The sequence below is a fragment of the Eschrichtius robustus genome, chromosome 8 (assembly GCF_028021215.1).
Source record: "Eschrichtius robustus isolate mEscRob2 chromosome 8, mEscRob2.pri, whole genome shotgun sequence".
In the NCBI taxonomy this organism is placed as follows: Eukaryota; Metazoa; Chordata; class Mammalia; order Artiodactyla; family Eschrichtiidae; genus Eschrichtius; species Eschrichtius robustus.
The window spans coordinates 11,643,331-11,655,834 of record NC_090831.1 but is presented as its reverse complement, the minus strand read 5'-3'; the positions used below and the strand labels follow the sequence as shown (position 1 = coordinate 11,655,834).

The 12,504-nt window shown below is 48.8% G+C and overlaps 1 protein-coding gene across 1 annotated transcript in view; it reads right to left on the bottom strand.

Moving 5' to 3' along the window:
• The window catches only part of GLI3 (GLI family zinc finger 3), a 288,050-nt gene extending 287,509 nt beyond the window's left edge, over window positions 1-541 (bottom strand). The window contains exon 1 of the mRNA XM_068550331.1: window positions 443-541. The gene's annotated coding sequence lies outside the window, so the exon portion shown is untranslated. The remainder of the gene's footprint in view (window positions 1-442) is intronic.
• Between the last annotated feature and the right edge of the window lie 11,963 nt (window positions 542-12,504).

The following is a 12,504-nucleotide window of genomic DNA, read 5'->3' as shown; positions in this document are numbered from 1 at the left end:
CGCCGCCTTCCGCGCCCGGCCCCCCGGGGGGGGATGCAACAGTGCGAAGGCGGGCGCCGGGGCCCCGGGGGCTAGCGGAGTTCCTTTAAGCCCTCGGCGTGGGGAGTGGGGGCTTGGGGCGCCGTCGCCGCGGCTGCTGCAAACTTCTTCACTCCCCCCCTCCGCCGCCCCAACTTCGGGAGGTGAAATTCTCCAGTCCGTCTCCGGATGGCCGCCGAGTCAGACGCTGGGAAGGGGAGCAGGAGGGGGCGAAGGGAACACTCGCTCCGACGCCTTACCCGCTGCTCCCGAAATCTGGGCGCCTTTAGACAGCCATATTCAGTTCCTCCCGCGCCCCCCCGTCGGGGACCCCCCTTGTCGCCCCGGAGGCGCGGGCGCGGCCGCCGGAGCGGGCTCCCGGGTGCGGAGCCCCGTGAAACAAAGAACTTCGGGCGGGACGTACCTGCGGCGGCGGCGGCTGTCAAGTCCCCGAACTTCCCATAGACCCGCGTCCGGGGCGCGGGCGGGCAGCTCCGGGCTCCGCGCGGCCGCGGGCGGCTCGGGCTACGGCGAGCGGCCGGGCAGGGCGCGGGGGACGCCGGCGGCGGGCATGGTGCGGCGCAGGCGGCCGCCGGGCGCGCGGGGAGGGCGGGTCGGAGCGGCGAGGGGGCGCGAGGGCGAGGGTGCGAGCGCGCCGGCGGCGGTGGCGGTGGCGGTGGCGGTGGCGGTGGCGCTGCCCCTGCCCGCTCCCGCCCGCTCGTGCGGCTCCGGCATCGGTTTCAGGGATCGTGTAATCCGATCCCTTCTGACTCACAGGCCCTGAGTGACAGTTCTGATTTGGTTCACCCGCGGGAGGGAGGAGAAAGAGAAAGAAAGAAAGCCCCCACCGCACTCCCCTCCTGGCATCCAATCGACTTTCTGGAAGAAGGTCCCATCCCGGCCTGGAAACCCGCGCGGGCTTGGAGGCGCCCCCCGCCCGGACCCGCGCAGCCTGCGCTACTCACGGGTGGAAAAGTTGTTCTTCGGCTCTGCGCTTCCCTCCCTCGCGCTCCCTCCTTCCCTCCTCTCCTCCTCTTCCTCCTCCTCCTCCCCGCGCTCCTCCTCCCCCAAGTTTTAACAGATGTTGCCGGACTCTCGGCTCTCGCTCGTGCTCCCTCTTCCCCCGCCCCCGCCCCCGCCCCGTCCCTTTTCTTTCGGCCCCTCTCCGGCGGCGCGGTGGGGACGCGCCGAGCAGCAGGACGCCTGCCGCCGCAGGGGGCGAAGTTGGGAAAACTTGGAGGAGTGCGGCTCGCCTTACTTTTGCTTTCTCGCTCCCTGCAGGCCGCGCCGGGTGCCCGCGCTTCCCCGCCCGCCGGGTCCCCGCGCCCGCAGCGGGTCCCAGCGGCGACGCGGGCGGTGGCGAGGAGGCGGCGCGGGCCGGGGTCGGGGGCTGGCGGGGGGGGAGCCCGGGCGCCCCGAGCCACGCGCGCGCTCCCTCCCCGCCCTCCGCCTCCTCCGCCCCTCCCCGATCCTCACACAGACACATTCAAGCCTGCTCCTCCTCTTCCCCCTCCTTGACCCCGCGCCCGCTCGGCGCGCCGAGGCCCCACCCACCCGGCGAGGGGAAGGGGGCCCGGGCGTGAGGTCACCGCCGCCCTCCCCGCCCGCGCTCGCCACACCGCCGGGACGCCCCCGCCGCCCCGCGCCCCGCGCCCCGCGCGCCCCGGCAGCGTCTCCCAGCTCCCCTCGCCTCCCAGCCCGCCTCTCCCGCTCCCTTTTCTCCCCGCTCCCAGTTTGGGCTCCCTTTTTCTTCTTTTAAGGCCTCTCTGCTCACAACCCCCCCTCCTTGGCTCGCCCACTCCTTGTACATTTCCCCAGGCCAACCCTGAAACTCCCCCTCGCCGGAGGATGCTTTTGAAAGTTCAGGGTTTTTCTCTCCACCGGACTCATCTGCCCTTTGGGGCCAAATCTGGGAAGTAGGAGCTCCCACTACACAGCCTGCTGTCCCCATGGGCTACTTTATAAAGGACACAAAAACAAAGACCCCGGGCTTGGAGCCTGGACTCCAACGTGGAGCTTTTCCCTGAGCTACAAAGTGTCTCTGTCCCTGATTGATTTTCAGCGGCCCATACCAGAAAAAAATTATTTTCCCTCTGTTCTCAACCGGCCAGCCTGCATCCATCTGTTCCCTTTCAGTGTACTCAACCTGGACCTGTAACCCAAAAAACAGAGTTCCCATGGGGGGAAACAAAGGGGGGAAAAAAAAAGAAAGGAAAGAAAACCCTGTGGCATCCCCAAATCCGTTCTTCGTGGGGTAAGCTGAGATTCCACCCACCCACCCACCGGCCGCCAGCAGCGCCTCGGAGCTCAGGGTGCACTTGTGTTGACTCGGAGCATCCTGACAGAAAGAAGAGCGTAGGTGATTGAATGATTAGCTGTTAGGATCTGAAGAGCATTTTGAGATTCAAATGCTTAACTGGAGAATTTTGAAGGGAATTGATGGTGGTATTCACTATTTGTTTCCTGGGACTTGTTGCTTATCTCAAAGACTCCACAAAAGCAGACCCTGCCTTAAGCTTTTATGGTAGAAGCAGTGAAGATAAAGGGGGGCTGAAGGTCCTTTTTAGCCATTCATTTTACGATTTCTCTCTCTACCTCACCATGCTTGGAAAAAAAAAAACCAACTCACCACTGACTCATCATACAGAGCAGGGGTCTCAGGATACATGGGTGGTGGTCCCAGCTTCCCCTCACTAACTGGCCTTAGGCCCAGGAGGATTGTCTGAGCCCATCTGTGGGATGGTGATAGGAAAACCAGGCCGCATACCTCCCAGGATTTGTAAGGGTTTCCAATGAGATAAGCGTGTGAAAGTAGAAAGGGACACAAATGTGTAAGAATTATTATTATACTTCCTGTATATGCTCCAGCATCAGTCACAATATTTTTTTGTATTCAAGTACTGCTTCTGCCTCAATCACATGAATGCAAATAATACATCCTGATAGCCTCCTCTGTTCACCCAATGGCAAAAAAATAAATAAAAAGGAGACAGACAGCCAATAAATCAACAACTGGAATAAACTAGATATTTTGACTTTTACTTAAACGTCTTTTGCACATTTTGGATCATGAAGATCTTGATTCTCAGTTTTAAAAAGACAAGAACAAAGAAAAAGCAGCTCGTCTTTCCCCCTATGCCCATCAGAATAGCTAAAAACAAGAGGAGAAATAAAGCTGGCGTCTCCTGTGTGTCCCTGTGTCCTCACCTTAGATTCTTGACAGAAATGAACAGTTTTCTGCTTTAGTGGTAAACATATGAGTGGGAACCTTTGGCAGAAATAGTAGCGGAAATAAAAAACTTGGTTAGCCCTCGTGTGAGTTAAATACTGCCATAATACAATCACTTTCAATCTATATTAACACAAAAATTACTTTTCCAAAGGAAATCTTGTGTGGAATCCCAAAATACAAAAGAAAGCTACTCTGGTTGCAGTTGGGTGGAGTCTCAGGGCCCAGCCCCCTAGCCTTGTTTTCTTCAATGGCTCCTGAGACAGCTCTAAAAACCCCAAAGTCACCCTGACACTCAGTAGTGTAACCTCCTTGCAATGATAAACAGGCACTTACAGATTTACAGGCCTTTGTCCATGTCTAAAATTCCACCATTATAGAGTCACTTACTGACAGCTTTCATCAGTTCTCTTTTCAAACGCAAATGTCCTAGGACATTTTAACATATATATATGTTAAACATATATATATATATGTCTTCAAAATGATTAAGCTTATAAGACAGTTTTTGTTTGTGTGTCTTTTGGCAACAAATTGGATGAAGTAGGAGACTTGAAGATCTTAGTATGAGTTTCCTAGGGCTGCTTATAACAAAGGACCACAAACTGGGTGGCTTAAAGCAACAGATATCCACTGTCTCACAGTTCTAGAGGCTAGAAGTCCAGGTCTCAGCAAGGCCATGCTCCCTCTGAAACCTCTAGGAGAAAGTCTTTCCTTGCATCTTCCTAGCTTCTGGTGGTGTCTGTCAGTCCTTGGTGTTTCTTGGCTTGCTACTGCTTCACTCCAACCTCTGACTCTATAGGCATATGGCATCCTCCCTTTGTTTCTCTCTCTCTCCTCTTCCTAAGGACACCAGTCAGATTAGAAGCCCACCCTACTCCAGTATGACCTCATCTTAACTAAGTGCATCTCCACAACCCTGTTTCCAAATCAGATCACCTTCTGAGAGTACAGGAGTTAGTTAGAACTTCAACATATCTTTTTGGGGCGGAGACAATTCAACCCATAAAAATACTGAAAGTGACAGAAGAGGATGAAGGATCTGCAACTAAGAGGACAAAGAATGAACCTGAGAACAAACTTTGCATGCTCCTTTGTATTTTTTTGCCCTGTCACGTGTGCTTTTCCATAATGATTCTTCTTGCCCTCACTTACTATTACAGCTCTTCCATCTCTCTTCACTTAAGCCCCCTATTAATTATTGGGGAATTCCAAGTACAATTTCATGTGTATTGATAAGCTCCCAGCTGCAAGTGACAAAATTCCAACTCAAATTGGCTTAAGTTAAATTTAAAGTGGGGAACGGGTGTTTTGTTGACTGAAAAGTCCAGAAGTGTCTAGGTAGATTTCAGGCAACGTAGGATCCAGGGGCTCAAACAATGTCAGCCAAGTCCTGTTTCCATCTTTCAGTTAGGCTTTATTCACACTTCATGCAAATTTTTTTCAGGCAACCAAGGATGGTGGCCAGAGGCAGCTGCACTTTACACAGTCCATCTTACTGTTTGCATTCCCAGGGAATAATCACCTTGGCCAAGGGGATGCAATATTCCTCTTGGCCAGGCAAGGGGGATAGTTGCATGCCAGGTAAACAATTAGCATAAGTCCTCTATAAAGCCCAACATGATAGCCACCATATTCTTCCTCCCTTCCTGTAAATGCAAGACTGTCACATTTTCCACTGCTCCCCTCCTATACATGCAGGACTGTCACCTCTGCTTCAGTTGCCCAACGTAGGGCTGCCTACTGGGAGGTGATACATTCAGTCCACCATGTTCTGAGGCATCCTCGGCACTCTGAAGTCAGTACAGCCCACATCTGTGTGGGGAGAAGGATTTCCTTGTTCTATGAAGTTATACGTGATCACAAGTTTCTTAATATTTTGTCCTCGTGTATGAACATCCCACCAATTTCTTTTTCTGAAAATAGCTCAAGGATTCATACCTTTTTCATCCACAAACTCAAGATAATAAATGTTCATAATGAAAATGCAAACCTTCACATCCATATCCCCCTGCATCCACCCAGCCAGCCAGCCACCCACCCACTCACTCACCCGTCTGTCTGTCCGTCTGTCCATTCATCCGTCCATTCATCCATTCATCCACCTCCCCATCCACCCACCCATTCACCAGTGATGGTTTACTATTGGACCAAGCCTATCTGCCACATACTGTCTACACTTATGGCGAGTTATTTTCCGGGAGGCTTCTCAGTCTGGCATGCAAATAGACTCCTTGCAGACAACATAACCAGCCCACCCAATTTCCAGATGTTTCCGAATTCAGTAGAGAACATAGCTTAATGCTGAAACTAGGACCTTTAACATCTGTCTGTCTGTATGTCTTTCGGAAGTTTGTAGGTGCCAGTTAAGGAGTCTCACCCTTTGGAGAAATGATGGGAATAGAAATACCATATGGGCTGCATTAGAGAACTAGACTCCAAACACAATAAGGTTTCTTCCATCCAACCATGCTCCCCCCAGCTGACCTATCCCCCGCCATGAGTGGGAGCAGCTGGAAAAGGCAGACCTCCCTCCCAGCCAGGAAGCCCTGACTTCGGAGCTATCTCGTGGATGTGAGTACAAGGAGAAGGGGAATTCGGCCCTTGGAGGGGTGCAAAGGGGACAGAGCAGGAGCCAGGGTTCCAGACCCCAGTGTCGCTCTACTCATCATTCTCTCTCCCTCCCCCTCTCTCCTCTGACCCCTAGTTTCCTCAAGTGCTCTCTTCTGATTCACCCCCCAGGGCCAAGACAACTGATTCCTAGACTGAGCTGATCTGATGTCCTGAGGGCACCTCAGCCCCTTTAGGTTTCCTGCTGCACCCCTCTCATTTCCTGGACATGGTGTTTCTGCATGCACTGCACCCACCGGTGTGCATGTAGGGATAGTACTGGGGGACCCAGGCAGACACCCCCAGCCACACACACACACACACACACACACACACATACACGTCTTGCAAGCACCCCAGGGAAAGAAACCCTCTCTGAGTTGGCCCACAGTGGACAGCCCAAGCTTCCCCACGCTGACTGGCCGCTTGCCAAGAGGGAGAATGCTGTAAAGTGCATCGCACAGGTGCCCTCCAAGGGTCTCTCACTCAGCACCCGCATAACTTATTCCTGCATCTTCCTACAACATTGGGATTCTAAATGTAACCCAGATGTGGGCTGTGTCCCTCTTCACCTTGGAGATGTAGCTATAATTGGCTTGGACCTCAGCCAATCCCACAAGTTGGGAAGACCTAAAACCCTCCCTTTGGATTGCAGCAGAGTTCAGACCCCCCCTGTGGTTGCTGCATGACACTGCCCCTTGCCCAATCCACAGGAAACCCACCTACAGCAGGCGCGGAGGGAGCTTAGTAGATTTTAGTGATGATTTGGGTAGCTCAAGGGTGATTTTTCTCCATCCCTCTCTTTCAGAAATAAAACTAGTTTTTCCCTCTGTGTCTCAAACAAAGCAGTTCAGCGGCCAGCATCTGTCTCTTGAGGTCTCACCTTCCTTTCCCAGGAGCTTATTCACATGACATGCTGGTTTCTCTTGCCTCTTCCGTGTCTCTTTGCCCAGGATCTGCCCCACTGCCTTTGTCATCAGCTCCCAGACACCTGGCAGCAATGCTCGGTACTTCTTTGAGTTTCCGTAAAGCTAAGGTAACAAGCAGTGGTGCATGGGACGCATGTTGTCTGCCGATGTCTATTATTTCACGTGCATGAGTACATTTTGCCGTGGACTCTTCATTTCGCCACAGCCTACTTGCAGCTACACATGTTTGCATCATCTGTCTCCTTCCTGAAAACATTTTGAGTTTGCTTGGTTTTGCCCTAAATGATCCACTGACACATACTGCAGGTTTTACCGAGTGTTTTTATAAACAGGTTATAAAGGAGGGGAGGTAACATCAAACACATCACACCAGATATCTCCAACATTTCCCTCTAAAATTTCTGTCCTTCATTTGTCTCTGGCTGTGCCCCTACTACATTATTTTATCTTCTCCTGTTCGGTACCCAGTCCCACTGATTTCCCTTTTCTTAGAGCAATCTGCTTCTGCACCTCTAAATTGGGTGTTCTGAGAGATTCCAGGACCCATCTTCCTTAGAAAGTGGTTTAGGACATCCATAGGCGCTCATGAGCTCATCTTATCTTTTGAGTCTTACTCCCTTAAACCTCCACACATGCACCCAGCAACTCATCAGTGTATTCTTTTCCAAACGAGCAGGAGGAATTCCTATGAGGAGTTCTGGTGAATGAAACTTCCTGTATTTGCTACATAAGAAACTGAGGAAACTGAGGCCATGAACCTGGGAACGTAATGAAGAATTGGGATATTTCAAGAAAAGACAAGAAGCAGTGGTCATTTGCTTGGGAACCATCGTACTCATGGAAAGAGGGACCTCCCCCACCTCAATAACCATGGGGTTCAGAGGAGGAGCTCTGAGATCAGAGTGAGGGGTTAACATGAATGGTGATGGGAAGAAAAATGGGGTCTCAGCCCCCAAATAGTAGCAAGGCCAGCCAGGAGAAGCAGAACTGTTCCAGCAGAGCTCATGTTGGCCATGGGAGAATATTCCTCAACCAGAGAACCTAGTGGGGGACAGGAAGGATGTAGGAGCTCTGTGTCCCATCATCCCAACAGCTGAGAGCTCCAAGCCAGTGATTACTTTTATACCTTTGTTATTGTAACACTCCTTTCATGGCTCTTCCAGGGTCCACTGTGGCTGAATAGAGAAGCACAGTTACGTACAGAAGGTGGAAGATAGGACCCTCTCTCTCTCTCTTTCTTTCTCCCCATTTCTATGTCTCTGTCTCTAGCTCTTTGTCTCTATCTATCTCCATCTCTTTCTCTACCTATCCATAACCTGTAACATGTGGTTCAGCTTTTTATGATAATAACTAACAGTCTCACTTCTTTGGGGCTTTCATATTCGTCAGAAGCATCCAAGACAAAACAGACCTGGATTTAAATCCTTTCTCCACCATCACTAGCTTTGTAACTTTGCCAAGTCAACTCACTCAGTTTGCCCATCTGTACATTGGAAATAATGATATCCATCTCCCAGAGTTTTTGTGAGAAGGAAATGAGATGGCGGATTATAAAGGGATGGGCCTGCTGGATGGATTAAGAGATGCCAAGAAAAGCAGATTTCCTCTTTCTCCTCCTTTTTATGCCAGCTGAGCTCCATGTTACTAGTCACAGCTTTTGCACACTCAGTAAGGAAGACACTTGAGAGGTAGGGTTTCCAGTCTCTGTTCTACTTCCCCTATAAAAGTGTGACTTGTTTTGAATAGTTTTTTGGTTTTTTGGTTTTTTTACTAAAATATTCAAAGTCACAGAACTATTTCAAGAGTCTATTACTCACAAAGAGTTCTTGGGAGAAAAATTTCTCCCCCAAAGAAACAACCTGCCAATTCCAGATAACTTGTTGTTCTGCCATGCCCACAATCGTTTAGAAATCATTTACCACCATGTCCTTCAAAAGCAACAAAGATCCAAAGCACCTGACCCTTGGCTACTCTAGGTTTTTCTTTATACAAACCCATCAACAGGCCTGGCCTGCAGGATCACTGTGTAGGCAAGCCTCAGTGAAGAGGTGAGGTTTCCTTCCTAGTTTGGGTTGCTTACACCCAAGGGACTCTGGTTGATTCTCCGTTCAATCATGTATTCATTCAACAAACGTGCAGGGAGCATGTGCTATGAGACAGGCCACACAAGTTCACTGGGCCTATGGCGGTGAGCCAGTGGTCACATTCCTTGCCCTCACAGAGCTTAGACTCTAGAGGGGACCATGGAGGACAAGAACAGGGCAGTATGTGACAGATTTCAGGGTGGGGGGGGCCTGCCATATATGGTGGAGTCATGGGGGGCTTCCCTGAGGAGGTGGCTGAGGCTGAGACCCAAGGATGCAGAGCAGTGCTGAGCCTGGCAGTGTGGTCCAGGCAGAGGGAAGCCGAGGAAGGAGCATGGCCAGAGGCTGGGAGGTAGGCAGAGCCTGCCAGATTCCAGGACAGAATGTCAGTGTTGGCTTTGCTTATATTCCACTTGACCCAGGAAATTAATCCCACAGCCTTAGGTGATGTCAAAAAGGGTTTCAAGATCCTGGTTTTAAAGGCATATTATTATAATGAAGTGTCCGTATATGCTTAGCTCATAATTTTACTCCTGCATGAATTAAGAACCGCACACTGCATTTATTTTTCTTTCCTTCAAGTTTCACTTCACATTTGAAAGTGTTGATTCTACATGTTGCTTCAGTTCCCAAGACACCATGGAGAGAAACATATGCTCCACTTATTTACCATTTGACATACCGAATAAAAAATATTCCTTCTGCCCACTTCTTAAGCTCCACCAATATTAGATATGTTTTAGAACAGAAATATACAAGGTTACATGTGGTATCTATCTGTGGAGCACATTTCAAAGAGAGGCACGCCATGAGCACATTTGTATGAAGGCAGTAAAGTAAAATCAAGGTTGAGCGTGAAATACCAAATGTACCGCAGTCTTAGTTGCTTGTTAACTTGAATTAACAGTGCTTGAGCTTCTGCAGTCAGATTTCCTCTGCACATGCAAAATGAAGTGGAGAATTGAGTAAATTATCTTTATATGGGCCAGGCAATTAAGGCAAAACGTGGTTAGTTAGCCTGGATTATCCAGATTCTGGTCTTATCAGAAGGCTGCGTCAGAAAGCCGGAATAAAACACCTTTCTTTTAAAAAATGTGTTTATTTAAAAAATAATCACAGTGTTGATTGGAAAGGTGCTAGGGAGATAGTCAACAAGGTTAAAGTCTCCCAGAGAAGAAGCCAGGCCATGAAGCATCTATTCAAGCTTGCACAAATAAGAGAGATCTGGGCAGTAATTAAATTCCTGCATGTTTCTCAAAACGGAAGGGAGGGCGCTCAGCTTGGACAAGGTACCTTTCACAATAAAGGTTCTGTTAAGAACAGGTTTTAGGGGCTTCCCTGGTGGCACAGTGGTTGAGAATCTGCCTGCCAATGCAGGCGACACGGGTTCAAGCCCTGGTCTGGGAAGATCCCACATGCCGCGGAGCAACTAGGCCCGTGAGCCACAATTACTGAGCCTGCGCGTCTGGAGCCTGTGCTCCGCAACAAGAGAGGCCGCGATAGCGAGAGGCCCGCGCACCGTGATGAAGAGTGGCCCCCACTTGCCACAACTAGAGAAAGCCCTCGCACAGAAACGAAGACCCAACACAGCCATAAATAAATAAATAAAAATTTAAAAAAAAAAAAAAAAAAAAAAAAAAAATTTAAAATAAAAAAAAAAAAAAAAAAAAAAAAAAAGAACAGGTTTTAGGGTTTTTAGAGACTAACTCTTTATTTTGTATTGTCTATTATACCATGCCCTGGAGCAGGAATGGGCACAGACACCAATGTTTCCCAAGGGAAATGATTCATGTCCCAGAATCCTAACCGACAGCTCCAGCATGCTTTCCAAGAGTCTTCACAAAAGTGTCTCCTGGTTTATGGTGTACTGGGCTTTCCCATTGTTATCTCATTTCCACAAGATCCCCATTACAGAAGTAATGGAAGGAAAAGATTTAGTCCGTCCACTTACTATCGAGTCAATATGGAGCTCTCTTACATTTAAAATTCAGCTTGGTGTTGGTGACAAAGCCTAGGATTAAAGAATCAAAGTCACTCTTAGTTCTGCCCCTTCTTGGTCATATGTTTCTGGGCAAACTACTCAACCCCTCTGAGCTGCAGTTTCCTAGAGGTCAAGTCGAATCATAAGACTTAGTTTATAAAATGATTTAGAAAATCCAGTAAGATAATACTTATTCCCTGCCTGGCACATAGACACTCAACTTGATTTCTTTCCCCCCTTTTTAAATGATACTTAGAGTAAATCCATGGTAGGATCTCAATAAACATGTCTTAAATGAGTAAGATAGATAGATAGATAGATAGATAGATAGATAGACAGACAGACAAATGACAGGTAGATAGATGGAGTGCCATGAGAACAGACAGACTATAAGGAGATGAAGCTGGATGTATTCTGCTCAAATAGGAGCTGGAGAGCTTGAGGGGCATAAAGGTCACAGAGACTAGAAGGAACATCCTCAGCTCAAGCTTGATTGAAATTAGGTTGGGCAGAGACCCACTTAGAGTAAATTCTTAAAGACCGCATTCTCTGGAGCTAGGCCCCTTCCCCACACCCTCTGTTCCTCCCTCACCAACTTTCACCTAGTATAGATCTACCGTTGCTCATTCAAAGACTTGATGCATAGATCTAATAAAACCTGAATCCCTGGGATCTGTTTCCACCCCTGCCTGGAGTAGAGGGGCCCCCACGCCACACCCATTCCTCTTAATCGGGGAATAGAGTCATATCAGCCCACCACTGACATCTTCACAGGGTTCAACCAAACCCACCTCCTGGTCCCAAACACTGCTTTTCAGCCCTCAGTTTTAACTCTCTCCCAACTTATCTCTATATGCAGAGGAATGGTCAAAACAGCATCAACTCACATGTGAAAATTCATTCATTCATTTAATAACAAGTGCATATTTTCTACTGGACAAGGCTGTCTCTGAGCACTACACATAGCCTACTAAGAGTAAAAGAGGAAAAACTGAGTCTTATCATGGAGCCATATTGATTTTAAGAGAACACACTGTACAGATGTGAAAAATAGAAACACATTGGACCTACAACACTCGCACCCAAAGGAATCCCCAATATTATGTTCTCCTCTCTAAATAATATTTTTGAAGGCCCCCAAAACAACTGTTATCTTCAACAGTTCATACATTTTTAGTCCTTTGGGAGTGAAAGGTTTATTGGATCATCTTTTTTTTAAGGGACCATCTTCTTTCTGCTGGGACTATCTGGCAAAATTTTATGATGTCCTTGACACCTTCTGAGGGTGGGTTTATATGCACCTGACCTGTTATGCACTAGCCCCCCAAGCAAGCTGGTCTGTAATCACAGGCCTTTGAACATTATGGCTCCTGCTGTGGCCTCTCAGATATCTGAAGTTCATGGGTCTCTTTTTATTTGTTGGTCACAGAAATCCAATGGCTTGAATCAAAAAAGGGTAAATCATTAGGATAATATAAGAGCAGGCTCCAGGAAGAAAGGATGCAGATGACCTTCAGAGCATCTCTTATCTCTAGATTTCTCTGTGCTTTGGCTAGAGTGTCTTGCTGAGAACTGGGTTTCTCCAACCACATGGTAGAACACATGACCTCAGGTGGGAAGAAAAGAAAGTTTACCACTTGTGGCTTCAGACCC